The 13,021-nt window shown below is 43.9% G+C and overlaps 1 pseudogene; it reads left to right on the forward strand.

Annotated features, from left to right (window-relative positions):
- The first annotated feature begins 12,017 nt into the window (after positions 1-12,017).
- On the forward strand, positions 12,018-12,424 carry LOC129678465 (prefoldin subunit 1-like; annotated as a pseudogene).
- Positions 12,425-13,021: the final 597 nt, after the last annotated feature.

Raw genomic sequence — 13,021 nt, forward strand, 5'->3', positions numbered from 1 at the left:
TCCTTAAAGGGCTATAATAAAAAGAAAAACAAACACGTAGCAGTTCATGAGGTGTCTACTAAGGCATCCGGCAATAGAGGCTCTGAATAGGGATGTCTTCCTCCCCCTTCTCCAGGCTTCTCGTTGGGACACAAACTCTGATAGAGAACACATGGAACCACACACAACAAAATACCATGACAGAAAGAAGATTCATAATAGTGGTTAGAGGGATTTCTTCTTAGAGGGTGCTCAGGGAGAAGTCCATAAAGACAGTGGGCCTGCAACAGGCAGAGAGAAGGCATGAAAAATGCCAGTATTAAAAATAGGGAGAAAAGAAAAGCAGAGAAATATAAGTGGTCTGGTTTTCACCCGAGGATGGATTCTTGGGAAAGCTAAGGCCACTTGCAGACAGCCTAGAGTACCGTACTGAATGGGAGGAATTTCAACCTGAAAATGATGGGAAACCATTTTAAATCTCTGAGCAGGAAGACAAGATGGCCGCTATCCGCAGAAGGGCCTAGAAAGGGTTGGGCAGCTGGAAGCCTCACTAAAGGAGAGCAGATAGAACTGTGGCCCTGGCAGGGGGCATGAAGTAAAGGCAGGGCCATCTAACTAAATGCTGCTGCCTGCTGTGGACCTTACCCCCTGTCCCCATGTGGAGGCTGCCAGAGACAGAGCCTATTTGAAAAAAAACACAAACCCTAGGTCTGAGATGAGCTTCCAACACTAGGCACTTCACGGAACATTTCTGAGGTTCAGGCTGACTAAGGCAGGAAAGCCAAGTGCTTTCTTGTAAAGCTAGGGTCCCAAGCTGGGGAATCCTGACCCAGAAGGCTTCTATTTAGGCCCCCACCCAATGCTGTGACCCGGGGTGTAACCAGGCAGTTCTGCCTCCAGACCACCTTCACTGCAGCAATCATAACTACACATATCTATACAATGCCTGCATTCCTCTACCAGAGACCTCTTTCTTATCCCACCCACTCCTTGGAACTAGCATAGCAGGGCCAGGAAAACCACCAGTACCAGCCACCATGTGGAACACCAGCAGAGACACCTTCAAAATGGCAGCCTCAAAGGAGTCTAGAAAGATTGTGAACCCAGTCAGGGAAAGGAAAGCTAGAGACAAGAAAGGGAAATGGCCAACCCCCTCCCAACAGGCTTTCTCACCTTCCCTCATACTAATACTGTCAGGTATTCTCCTTCAGAAAGTCCTTCCCACAAACCAGAAAGGGACACCATTCCTACCTCCAAGCCCCAGGGATCATAGGTGACACAGGTACTCAGAAGGGTATTCTGGGGCCCATGTTTCCAGATGAGACAGAAAACCATTTCTGTACTCAAATTTGGTCACTAAGTGGACAAGGGCTAGCCCATCCGGGAGGGAACCTCCCACTGCTCCCTAGCAGACCCTCGGCTGCAAGTCCCAAGAGCTGGGGAGGTAGAGTTGCAAAGGCTTGAGAAGGCACAGGCCACCCATGAGTTATATAACAAGGAGGGAGGTGTTTGTCCCAGGCCAGAGGCCCAGGACGCACTGCGTTCTTGCTTTGGATGCGCAGTCATGGGTGGGGTTACTGTGCATGGTGCAGGGCCCAGCAAACCCCCTCCCACAAATATGAGAGACAAGATGGGATGCCAGAACTCTAATTTTTCAGCTTCCCTCCCCCAATACAAGACAGCTGCTGCTGCCCCAGTTTCATTCTCCATCTCTTGGTTCCCTAGACTGACAAATCATTCTAATGGGAGTCCTTCAAACCTCTACCCACTCACTTTTCGGGAAACCTTGCAACAGCCGGTTCCCAAGCATACCCTGAGGTTAGTCCCCATTCCTCACCTTTCCAAGCACAAGGTAGCAGCAACTTCCAAAATGCAGATTCTTGCAACTGATCTGAGGACTTCTGGATGACCAGAGTATCAGTGCAGATCCCTTCACCTGGGGACAGCCCACTAAGTGCGAAGCCCAGGGTTCCGGCGACAGCAGCAGAAGCTCTGTCCTACCTTGCCCGATGGTTTCCAGGGGAGCCAAGAATTATTTTTGCCGCAACAGTGAGGTGTGGCAGATTGGAAAATTCCCTTTTCTGACACCAAAGCAGAGGACAAATATTTTCTTCCAATTTGGTCAATCCTCTCTCAAGTCTCCTCCCTCAAAAAAAAAAAAAAAAAAAAAAAGTTTGGGGCATTCTAAGCATTCTTTATAGTGACTGAATTTTTTTAAGAAGGTAAAGGAAGAAGCTTCCAGTGGGCAGTCTGAAGCAGGCAGACACACGCACCTACGCACACCCCTAAAAGAGGTTTTAGAAGCTGCTAGGCTTCTCCCCCTCCCCTTTAAGCAAGTGAAATGCAAATTCAGATTTGATACCCAGTCCTCAGCCAATCAAAAAGAGCTTTTCACCTGCCACTGGCCCTCCCACCAATGAGAGGAAGTGTCTGAAATAAGAGCCCGCCCCTGGCCAATGGAAGAATAGCTCAGTCACTTAGTTAATGATGCAGCAGTACAGGGAAGGCCATCACATGTGAACTGGAAGGGAGCCAACATGGAGACACAGAGAACGCAAGGTAAACAACTTTCCAACGCCAAAAGGATGACATTTAATCTTTAAATGTTAGCTTACCACCTGGGCTCATCCTTAACCCTTCTGCTGGCCCCACAGATCCCAGGAGCCTCACTACCTGTGCCCACAGAGCTTTTAACAAGATGCAACAGTGACTGCGTCACCATTCCCCACTTTTCTCAACTACGCAATGACAACCTACCAGTGTCACCCCACGTCTCCCAGCCCACACCCTACCCTATGCTTATTCTTTCCACCATCACAGATGCCCAAAAGCTAGACATTTTAATAAGGGCATGCCTGGAAAAACAGTCCCTCTTGCCTCCTTCTGTCACTTCTCCCTTTTTCCTTCCCCACGAGACCAGCACAGATGGACACTGACACTCAAACAACCTGGAAAACCAGTCCCTCTGTCCACCAGAAGAAAGCAGGGTAAAGGGTGGGAGGTTAAGCCGGGGATGACTCACTCCTCTCCTCTACCCTGGTCAGGCTTAAGCTGACACTAAGGGAGAAAAAATTAAAAGTAGGAGAAAAAAAAAACAAAAACAAAACACTCCAAGGAAAAAGAGCAAAAAGCAAAAAAGAAGGTGAGAAAAAACAGAGTACCCACATATCCTAGACATTGCCCTTATCACAGGAAATACATACGTGGGGGAAGAAGTGGGTTACGCCATCAAGTCCTTAAGCCCCACTGGACCACCAGTCGTCTCCTGCGCAGACCCAAATCCCTGTCCAGATACAAGGTGCTGCAGTCTTGAATGTTCCAGAATCCACTCTGATTAAGTCTTCTCCTGCCACCCCACCAACTCTTGTACCCACTCCTGCCCCCATTCCTCTTCCTCATGGGAACTGCCCGTGCCACCTTGCGTGACATCTTAGCCTGGGCTACCCAGAGGCCTCTGGCTCCCAATAGATTTCTGAACGCTTGGCAGAACCTGGTGCCCAGTGTTGCTATGACTTGTTTCTTGATTTCTCTCTCTGCTGCAGCACGGCTGCTGTTAGCAGATCTATCGACAGCTTGTGTGTTCATGCTGGCGTTCTCTCTCTCTCTCCCTCTCCCCCTCTCTCCTTCTCTCTCTCCTCTCCCCCTCTCTCCTCTGTCCCCCTCCTCCCTCCCTCCCTCCCTCCCTCTCTCTCTCTCTCTCTCTCTCTCTCTCTCTCTGCTCTGAGCTCTGTGACGCAGATCTAAATTCTCCAGTCTGCTCCTTGTGTTGCAGGAGCAGAACTGCAGCTTTTCCCCTGGAGAGGCAGAGGGCAGTGCCAAGGCTGGTCAAACAAGGAAAAAAAAAGTTGGACCTACGTTCTGTTTTCTTGGCCACACTCTTTAGCCTTCCTTACCCCCTTTTCCTACCTAACAGTTCTGGAACACACAGGTCCCTATCTCTGCAGCCTCTCTTCTTCACTTTGAGCTTCACAGCAATAAGACTATCTTTAACTCTTTGAGTGGCAGCCCTAAGGGCTCAGCCAGGGCTATCCTGTACTAAATGTTGCATCATCTTTTCTTGAGCCATATGGGTTTCTCCTAGCCATAGGCTACACTCGTCTTCACCATGAAATTAACCATCTCATTAACTCTTTCTGCCACAGACAAGTCCAAAAATAGCCATGGTTGTTTTTTGGCATTATTTTTGCCTTTTTCTTTTTGCCTTTTTCTCTTTTATGTTTTGTTTTGGGACATGGAATCAAGACCTTTTTCATATCCTGAATTTCTTAAGAATAAAAGCATAATTAAGCCAGGTATAGTGGCACATGCCTTTAATCCCTGTGTTCAGAGAGGCAGAGCCAGAGGCAGAGGCAGAGGAATCAGTGTGAGTTTGAGGCCAGCCTGGTTTACAAAGCAAGTCCAGGACAGCCAAGACTACCCAGATAAACCCTGTTCCCAGAAACCAAAAACCAAAACCAACCAACCAAACAAAAAAGCATAATTAAAACATTCCTGTTTACTCCACAAATGAGATCCTTCTATCAGGTCAGGCATTTAAAAAAACAAACCAAATAGCAGCCTGAAGAAATCCAGAGTAATATACCTCTATTCATTCAGTGTTCAGAATTGTAGGATCTAGACACGCATGTCCAGTTACTTCCCAAAAGGCATGTAGGCCACACAGTCTAAGATTTATTGCTGAGTCATTTGTTCCCAAGAAGAACCTTCTGACAACATAAAAGACAACAGAGTGACGGCCAAGCCTGGACCTGAGGTAGCCAATACCTGGTTCTTCCCTCAGGATGGGTAACCAACCAAGATGAATATCCACCAGGCCAACCCTCAGTCCTTGGGCAATAGTTTGGCACACCCACAAACCCAGAAGGAGAGTATTTCACTGATGCTTGAAAGGCAGGTAGGATTTACTTTAGGATAGTGACATATCTCAACAGTGGCAAAACACAGAATTTCTAACATCCCCCTTAACTGACAATGCTTCCAAGAACAGATCAGATACTAACCCAATGAACCCTATGTAATTAGACACACTCAACAATGCTCATGTTCCAATCATCATATACGTAAGTATTTTCTATACAAGCCTCTAACCAGATGTTTTATGTGTGTTCAAGTCCTGGGGCAGTAAGCTGATTCATAAAGTACAGCAGATCAGGGTCTTGTAACTTTCAGGACAATGAACAAGAGGCCAGGCAACCACTTCTTCCACTCTCCCACAGATTTTACACAACTACCCCAGGCAACATTTCAGCCAGCAGAGAGAAGGACCACTTGGAAGACAAATTGGTATTCCCTGATTTTAAAAAGAAGCCCAGGGCGTTTGTGCCAGGCTCCCAGTGAGGCAAAAGTGCTTCAAATTTACACCTTGTGGGCTGCAGGGTAGAGTATGCCAATAAAGAAGTTACCTACTGGTCTGATGACCAAAGGCATAAGGCTTTGATGTCACTTAAATAAAGTCCTCCAGAAAGGTCCTCTGCTTACCTAAATCCCCATTTGCCAGAGTTTCCTTCTCCATGGGGAGGAAAACAACAACAACAACAATAACAACATGCCTAAATTCATGTCAGGACATTCCTGATTTATCCATGAACCCAGGGTCAAATAAACAAAGAGTTCTGCCAGAAAGCCTTCTCTTTCAGAAGGCGGAACTAGAGGGAAGTAGGCTCAGCACAGAGTTAACCTATAATCCCAAGAACTTGGTGAATGATGTGGCAGCTCAGTGCCATGGCAATAGGAATGTCATGGGTGAGTGGAAGTGACAAGAGGTAAATCATGAGAAACAAGGAAGAGATACACAGGATCAGAGTAGGGACATACACAGCCATAGAACTAGAGGAGTAAGGCCACTGTGATCGACAACCACCACAAGACTATCATTAAATCTTCACAGAGAACTGGCTTAACAACAGCAGTGACTTGCGAAGTATAATGACACTATGTGGGAAAACTTGTGTTTCAGTTTTCCTCCTTCAAACCCATTTACCCTCCTGAGAATTTTATTGAGATCAAAGCAGTCATCTTAGGTGCCTCTGACTAATTCTAGGTCTTTCTTCCATGAATTTGATTCTGTGGGGTACTAAGAACAGAAAACCCAAAAGGGGGATGACCAGGAAGCAGAAATGAATTCAGTTCCAAAAGCATGAGTGGATGTTTACTTAGCAAGCACAGTGAAGCTTGCAAGAAAGCAGTTTTAGAGGGTGCTACGTGGAGTGTTTGATTTCAGGAGGGTAAAGATAACTCCTGAGCAAAGACAGGATAATCCCTTCTGCCGTCTACCCTCAGAGACCTTCCTTGGAACCTGAAAAAGGAGAGTGTTAGCTCCTTAACAATAGCTCCAGGTATCCCAGCATCTCAATAGCTGCAGGCCTTGGGAACTAAACAAACTTTCCGACACAGTTAGCTTTGCCTGGCTTCCAAAGGATATGGGTCAACTTTTCAAAACGCCCCCAAAACAATGCTTTCTTTTTCTTTAAAGGGACAGAGGAAAGCTTTGACCTATCCTTGTCATGCAAGGTGTGGATTGCATGAACTCTGTACTGGTCACAAATTCCATTAGCCACATTAGGCAAAAGTAGGGTTCCTGCTGCTCTGCTGCCTTTCTGTTCTCCCATCATGCCCATCTCTGTACGACTGGATCCTTAAAGGAGACAGGAAGCTAACATACACTTGGGGCTTGAGTACATATCCAAGATAAACTAAACACAAATCTGATCTCTTGTGGAGGTAGCCAGCTAGCTGCACAATGTGGTGGGCATTTCTGCTAAGAACCTGGGAACAGACAAATAACTGTGACTTGGTGACCTCAGAAGGTAAAGGATTCATGAAGTACCTACTAAGTGCTAAGCTAATATACTGTACAGAGAAGTACAGAAAACACCTCAGACAGGTTTGCCAGCTTAGTATCCTATAAACATTTTCAAGTTTGCATTATGGGATTAAGAAAAGCTACTCTTTAAAAGCTTGAATTTGTTTTTCCAGTGAACTAATAGGCTAGCCCATAGAAGCCCAGTTCCTCGTCATCTATCTATCTATCTATCTATCTATCTATCTATCTATCTATCTATCTATCTATCTATCTATCTATGTATTGAAGTAGCCAACTACAATGTCTCTTAGCCAGGCAAGTAATGAAGAAGAGAAACAGACTATGAAAGAATGTCCCAACAAGAATACATATGCCAGTCCTTGCAGGTAACCCCTCCAGCTCTGTGAGCTCAGGGCTAGCTGGGAATAGAGATCACTGAGTACAGACTGCCATTTTTTTCATAATAAAAGGGAAATTTAGCTTTATGTTAAACTCAAGTTTTTAAACACTGCCAAAAAAAAGTTGTAGAGTCCACATATACCTACAAAACTTCTAGGGTGTTCATGGGTCCAATATTGAATGTGTAATGCCAAGAAGAACAGGAACTGGCAGAGAAGAGTGCAATAAGATGAAGAATATACCCCAAAAGAAAACCAATACACTGGTGTTGCCATTTGAAGAAAACAAAGGTAATCCAAGTTTTCAGATCAATCCATAATGGATGCAGGTGGAAGGCCATGTCAAAATGTTAGGTAGACATAATACCATTAAAGTACCAGCATTTGTAGTCCACCTTGACCTACAAGAAGTATAGAGGGATCATGTTATTACGCTGGCTCTCTCTCCCACTGAGGGCTAGTCCTCTGAAGGTCTGATTAGGGCTTTGGAGATAAGATTGGAAGAGGATATTATAACCTAGCACTACCTAAGGCAAAGGGCCCTCCACAGAAAATACTGTAATCAAGATACTGTATTGCCTCTTTGTGACTCAATAACTCTGACATGTAAAGCAGAGCAAAGAACAAACCTCTCTATAGGTAAATATGAACCTTTTGGTCTTTCTTCTGCCTCCAAAGTACCATGGAACAAGCTTGCTCTCCCAAAGTCTATTTTATGGTAGCTTTTTACAACCTAAAGATTTAAGGCTCAACAAATAGGTAAAAGGGAAATGAAAAAGGAAGAGGGAAAAAGAAGGTAGGAAGAAAAAAAATTTTAAATAGTTGATCAAAATTTATAAGCCAAAGGAGAGTTAAAGACACATATGTAGTATTCATGAGAAAAGAGGTACAGAAGCAGCATGGGAAAGGCTTGGTGTCCATAAAGAAGAGAAAGGTAGGTCTGAGGCCAGCCACTAGGCTGTACCAGTAATCCAAGACCCACACATTAAAACCTGGAAATGGTAGAAGAAACAGCTTATGACTCACGATCCTAAGTGCAGTACATTCTTCTGCTCACTGGGGCTGGGAAGGGGGAGTCTTTTTTTTTTTTTTTTTTTTTTTTTTTCTGAAGAATCTGTTGGGAGAACACATAGTCTAGATGTGATACATTTTTCATCCTCAGGTGCTTTTCTACATGGATATTCTCCACCTTACTTGTCTTTTTGACCTTTTACTGAGGTTGCAATAGTTTCTCATTTTAATGTCATCCAAGTTATCAGGCCTTTCCTTTATAGTGAGGGGCTCCCTGTGCCATCTTTAAGAACTATATGTCTAATCCAAGATCATGAAGATACTATTAGCTTGTACATGAATGTTTATTTTAACATTCATATTTGTATCAGTGTTCTTACTGGAATTTATTTTTTATACAGTCCAGACTAATTTCTTTCTTAAATCTTATTTTACTAAACTAGCAGTGTTCATCAAAATGACTATCTACTCCTGGTGTTCAGTAGTACATACATCTCTCTGTCATAAAGTAGGGGTTTCAATGTATGTGTCTACTTCTAGGTTTCTTATTCCTTTCCTTCAGTCAAAAATAAAATAGACCCAGCATGATAGTGCAAACCTGTAATCCATAACTTGGAAGGTAGAGGCAGGGGGACCATAAGTTTGAGATCTGCCTATGCTATATAGTGCTATGCTCAAAAGGAGGGAGAGTATGGGGTTTTGAATTTAGACCAGAGACAGAGTACTTGCCTAGCATATATAAAGCCTTGCTTCAACCAGCTCTTCAAAGAAAGAGGGAAAAGGTAGAAAGAGGGGAGAAAAGCAGGTCTATTACTTGCAGTAGGGATCATTATAAGGCTTAAGCAAGCACAAATTGAAGAGTCATGACATGATATGATCTGAAAGAGAAAATAGGAAGAGTAATAACAAACCATGAAAAGCATCATAAGCTAAGAAAGGAAGCAAGAAGAAAGGCACAGAAAAAAAAAGAGTTTTATTTTATGTGGGCAACAATAGAAGGATTTAGAGTGAAGACTTTTAGCGATAACCTACACCTAAATCCCAAATTATACTACATAGCTATGCAACCTAAAGCAAGTTACCTTGTTCTTTCTAAGCCTTCATTTTCTAATCAGGAGAATGGGGATAATCTAGTCCATAGACCTGGAAAGCCTAGAGCTATAAATATTCAAAAGTGCTTGGAATTGTTAATAGTGATACCATGAAGACTGGTAGCCTGTTGAAGCAATCTTGACTTTTCATAAACATTTAAGTACACAGACTAGTTAAGAACTCCCTACTCTCAAATGAGACAGATCTGAAACTGAATTTTTGTGCATTATCTTTACTAGTTATATAAACCTGAACAACTCTATTAACTTTTCCACTTCTAACTTCAATTTCATCTGTAGACCAGTGGTTTTTCTTAAAATCACTGAGCCCAAAGCTCAACCCAAAGATAGCACTTCAACTGATCCCAGCTATCATTGTGGCAAGGAAAGAAACATTGAAGAAGACGGTTTTGCACATCTTACAAGAAGAGCTTGTTCAATAGTCCCACAATACCTAGCATTCTCAGGTCTTCTGTCCAAGTACTGAACAGACACAAAACACCTTGCTTTTTATTTATGAGAATTAACTAGACAAGACCAAGTAAGTTCAGGCCCAAGACAGGTGAGAGTTGAAGACAAAAGGGCAAAAGCAGGGTGATGAATTATGTGGGGTAGACATGCTAGGTCTGAATTCACAACACAAATGAAGGTGCGCTCAGCAACACCGAGAGCCCCTTGTAAAACATGGGTAAAGCCTGTATCATGAGGAGGCATGTTGGGGGATAGGATCAGGACTGGGACACCAGATACTGTGACCAGTGTGTTCTGCTTTTAAGGAGGTACTTTCTCTAAGTCACTCTGTCTCTCAAGCCAGAAATCTAGGCTCCAAAGTGCCCTTCCTGCCCAGGCTACTTCCTAGCACCTTAAGTGAAAGTGAAAGATGCCAAAGGATTTATGACTTCTAGGCCACTGCCATTAAACCTAAGTTCCTGCCCTGGTCTTCCTCCTTGGCTACCAGCAAAACCCCTGTTGCCAAGGTGACCAGCACCTGCTATCCTTATGATACTTGGGAGCCAATGACCTGGCCCTTGTGCAGGGACAGGGGATACAAAGCCTTGCAACTTCCTATGGGCCTCTTGCCTGGCTGCTCTTAAAATCTTGGTCCTTTTAGTGATGGAAATAATTTGCAAACATTGAGTGTGGCTGGGTCATGTAAAGCATAACTAGAGAACAGTACTCCTTTCTGCAACAGTGGACTACAGCTGATACCATAGAACAGACCAGGCTGCAGATTTGAGGGTCTTGGTCTCTATGAGTACAGGTTGATGTCTCTAGGGCATAGAGAATCTGAACATGTGGATATTCTCCAAGTTATGCTGACCTATGTGACCAGATAAGCTTAGTGACATGTGATTTTAAAATGGAGTCTCTTTTCTATTAAAGAACAAATTCTGCTTTGTTTCAGTAGGCCAGATCTAGACATCAAGACTGATGAATACATACAGCCCTAACTTCAGTTTTCACTTCCATATTGCTTTAGCCTGAAGCATTTCCAGATCCACAGCCTAAGACAGAGGATGAGGGAACAGTTATCACATATGGTCTGGGCACAGGACCTGTCTTTTAACAAACAAGTGTCAGCTTGAAGAGCTAGGTCAGAAACAAGAATTCCAGGGTCAATGCCATCATCTGCACAAGGGAGACACTATAGAACATCTATAACATGATAGCACAATCACTTAGGACAATATCCAGGCATATTTACATAATGATATCATAATGTTCCACAAAATGTGTGATGGTGTGAAGTATCTTCTAAAGTTTAGGAGGAGAGTGCTGCTAACCAGAGTAAGAAAATCTCATGATTACATGCAGAAAGAAGGTGAGAGAGCAATATTATTTAAGAATTCCACTCTCTGATGCCCTCTACATAGTATAACCCTCTAAAGCCATTGTGCTCTTGCCAAAGGTAGGGCAGCAATGCCAACTGTACTTTGAAGGCAAATCATCTCATTTTGAATTTCCCCAATACCTTGCACGGTGAGAGGCAAGGAGTACACAGTACCTCCTTCTGAAAACTTCAGCTCCTTTGGAGGCCAGGATGAACATTTAGAAAGCAAGCAGGATCTATAAAAAGAATGACTATCTATTCCAGTGAAATGCACAGTTAGCATGAAGTAGTATGAGGAACTCTACCCTTGGCTAGTAGGATCCTCATCAGCAGAAGCAGATGATATGGGAAACCAAGTATTGTTTTGGGCTCACCTAACCCCAAAACAAAATGGTTCAAATTCCTCTGCCTCTCCAGATGAGTATATGGACTCCATTGTCATGCACCTTCTGGGGAGGCAGAGCTAGGGAGGAAGCTGAAGACACAATCAAGAAGTTTCCAGGGTCTGGAGCTTCTATGAGCCCAAGTCATGGGGCAGGGGCTGGAAAAAATAAAGCAGAAGGTATTGAGATGCTAAGCCTGCAATTTATTAGCTTTCTTACCAAGAAAAGCTTTACCTCTAAGAGCCACAGGAGTCTCTTGTTCATAAGCCTTGCCAGGCCACAGAGAAAGACAATGCAACCAGTCCTGATGAGACCTGAAAGGCTAGGGTCAAACAGAAGGAGAGGAAGACCTCACATATCAGTGGACTAGGGGAGGGGCATAGAGAGAGAAGAGGGAGGGTGGATGGGATTGGGAGGAGATGAGAGAGGGGGACACAGCTGAGATACAAATTGAATAAATTGTAATAAATGATAATAATAAAAAAATTTAAACCCTTCTAATCAAAACTTCAGTGCTCCAATATGGCGGCCTTTGTGGATCTGGAGTTGAAGAAGGCCTTCACAGAGCTTCAAGCCAAAGTTATTGATACTCAGCAGAAGGTAAAGCTTGCAGACATACAGATTGAGCAGCTAACAGAATGAAAAAGCATGCATACCTTACGGACACAGAGATTATGATACTGGTCAATGAGACTAACATGTATGAAGGTGTAAGAAGAATGTTTACTCTACAGTCCAAGGAAGCAATTCACAACCAGCTGTTAGAAAAACAGAAAACAGAAGAAGAAAAAAATTAAAGAGCTGGAGCAGAAGAAGTCCTACTTGAAGCAGAGCATTAAGGAAGCGGAGGACAACATCCGAGAGATGCTGATGGCACAAAGGGCATAGAAGGAGCTGCTGGGAAAGTTCTTCCTCCTGACCCCTCCATCCTGTCAAGGCATAGCCTGTGCAGGGTGTTTGTCTCTCTCTGCCCAGTAGCCCCAGTCTCTCCATCACACCTAGGCCTCTGTAGGTCCCACCTGAATGTTTGCCATCCCTACCCAGGACACTCTTTCCTGGGGCAAGGCAAGAGCTCTCAAAAGAGGGAAGACTGGAGGGCAGATGGGGAAAGCTGTGCAAGCCTGTCACTAGGCATGTGGGTTAGACAATAAAGGCTACATCTTGTTTTTCTCCAGCTGGGGAAAAAAACAACAACTTCACAATGCCCCTGCAGACACAAAACATTATCATAGTGAGGTCTCCATTACTTGATCTCCATTCCCTTCCAAATAGCTTAGTGTGATCTGCCAGTCAGAGCCTTCAGAATCCTAGGATTTGGGTTGAAGATATAACTTCATAGTAGAGTGCTTGCCTAGCAAACCTGAGGCCTTGGGTTCAATGAACAAGATCAAAACTTTTTTTTTTAAATCAGGGGTTTTAAAGGAGCCCTCAACATCATTTGGCCTTACCTGGTACTAAGACAAGAAGATTCTTCTTGGATTTGTATCCAAGGTTGGAGATCTCGAGTGGGTTACTAGTCTCTTTTC

The sequence above is a fragment of the Psammomys obesus genome, unplaced genomic scaffold, assembly GCF_907164565.1.
Source record: "Psammomys obesus unplaced genomic scaffold, mPsaObe1.curated_primary_1811, whole genome shotgun sequence".
NCBI lineage: Eukaryota > Metazoa > Chordata > Mammalia > Rodentia > Muridae > Psammomys > Psammomys obesus.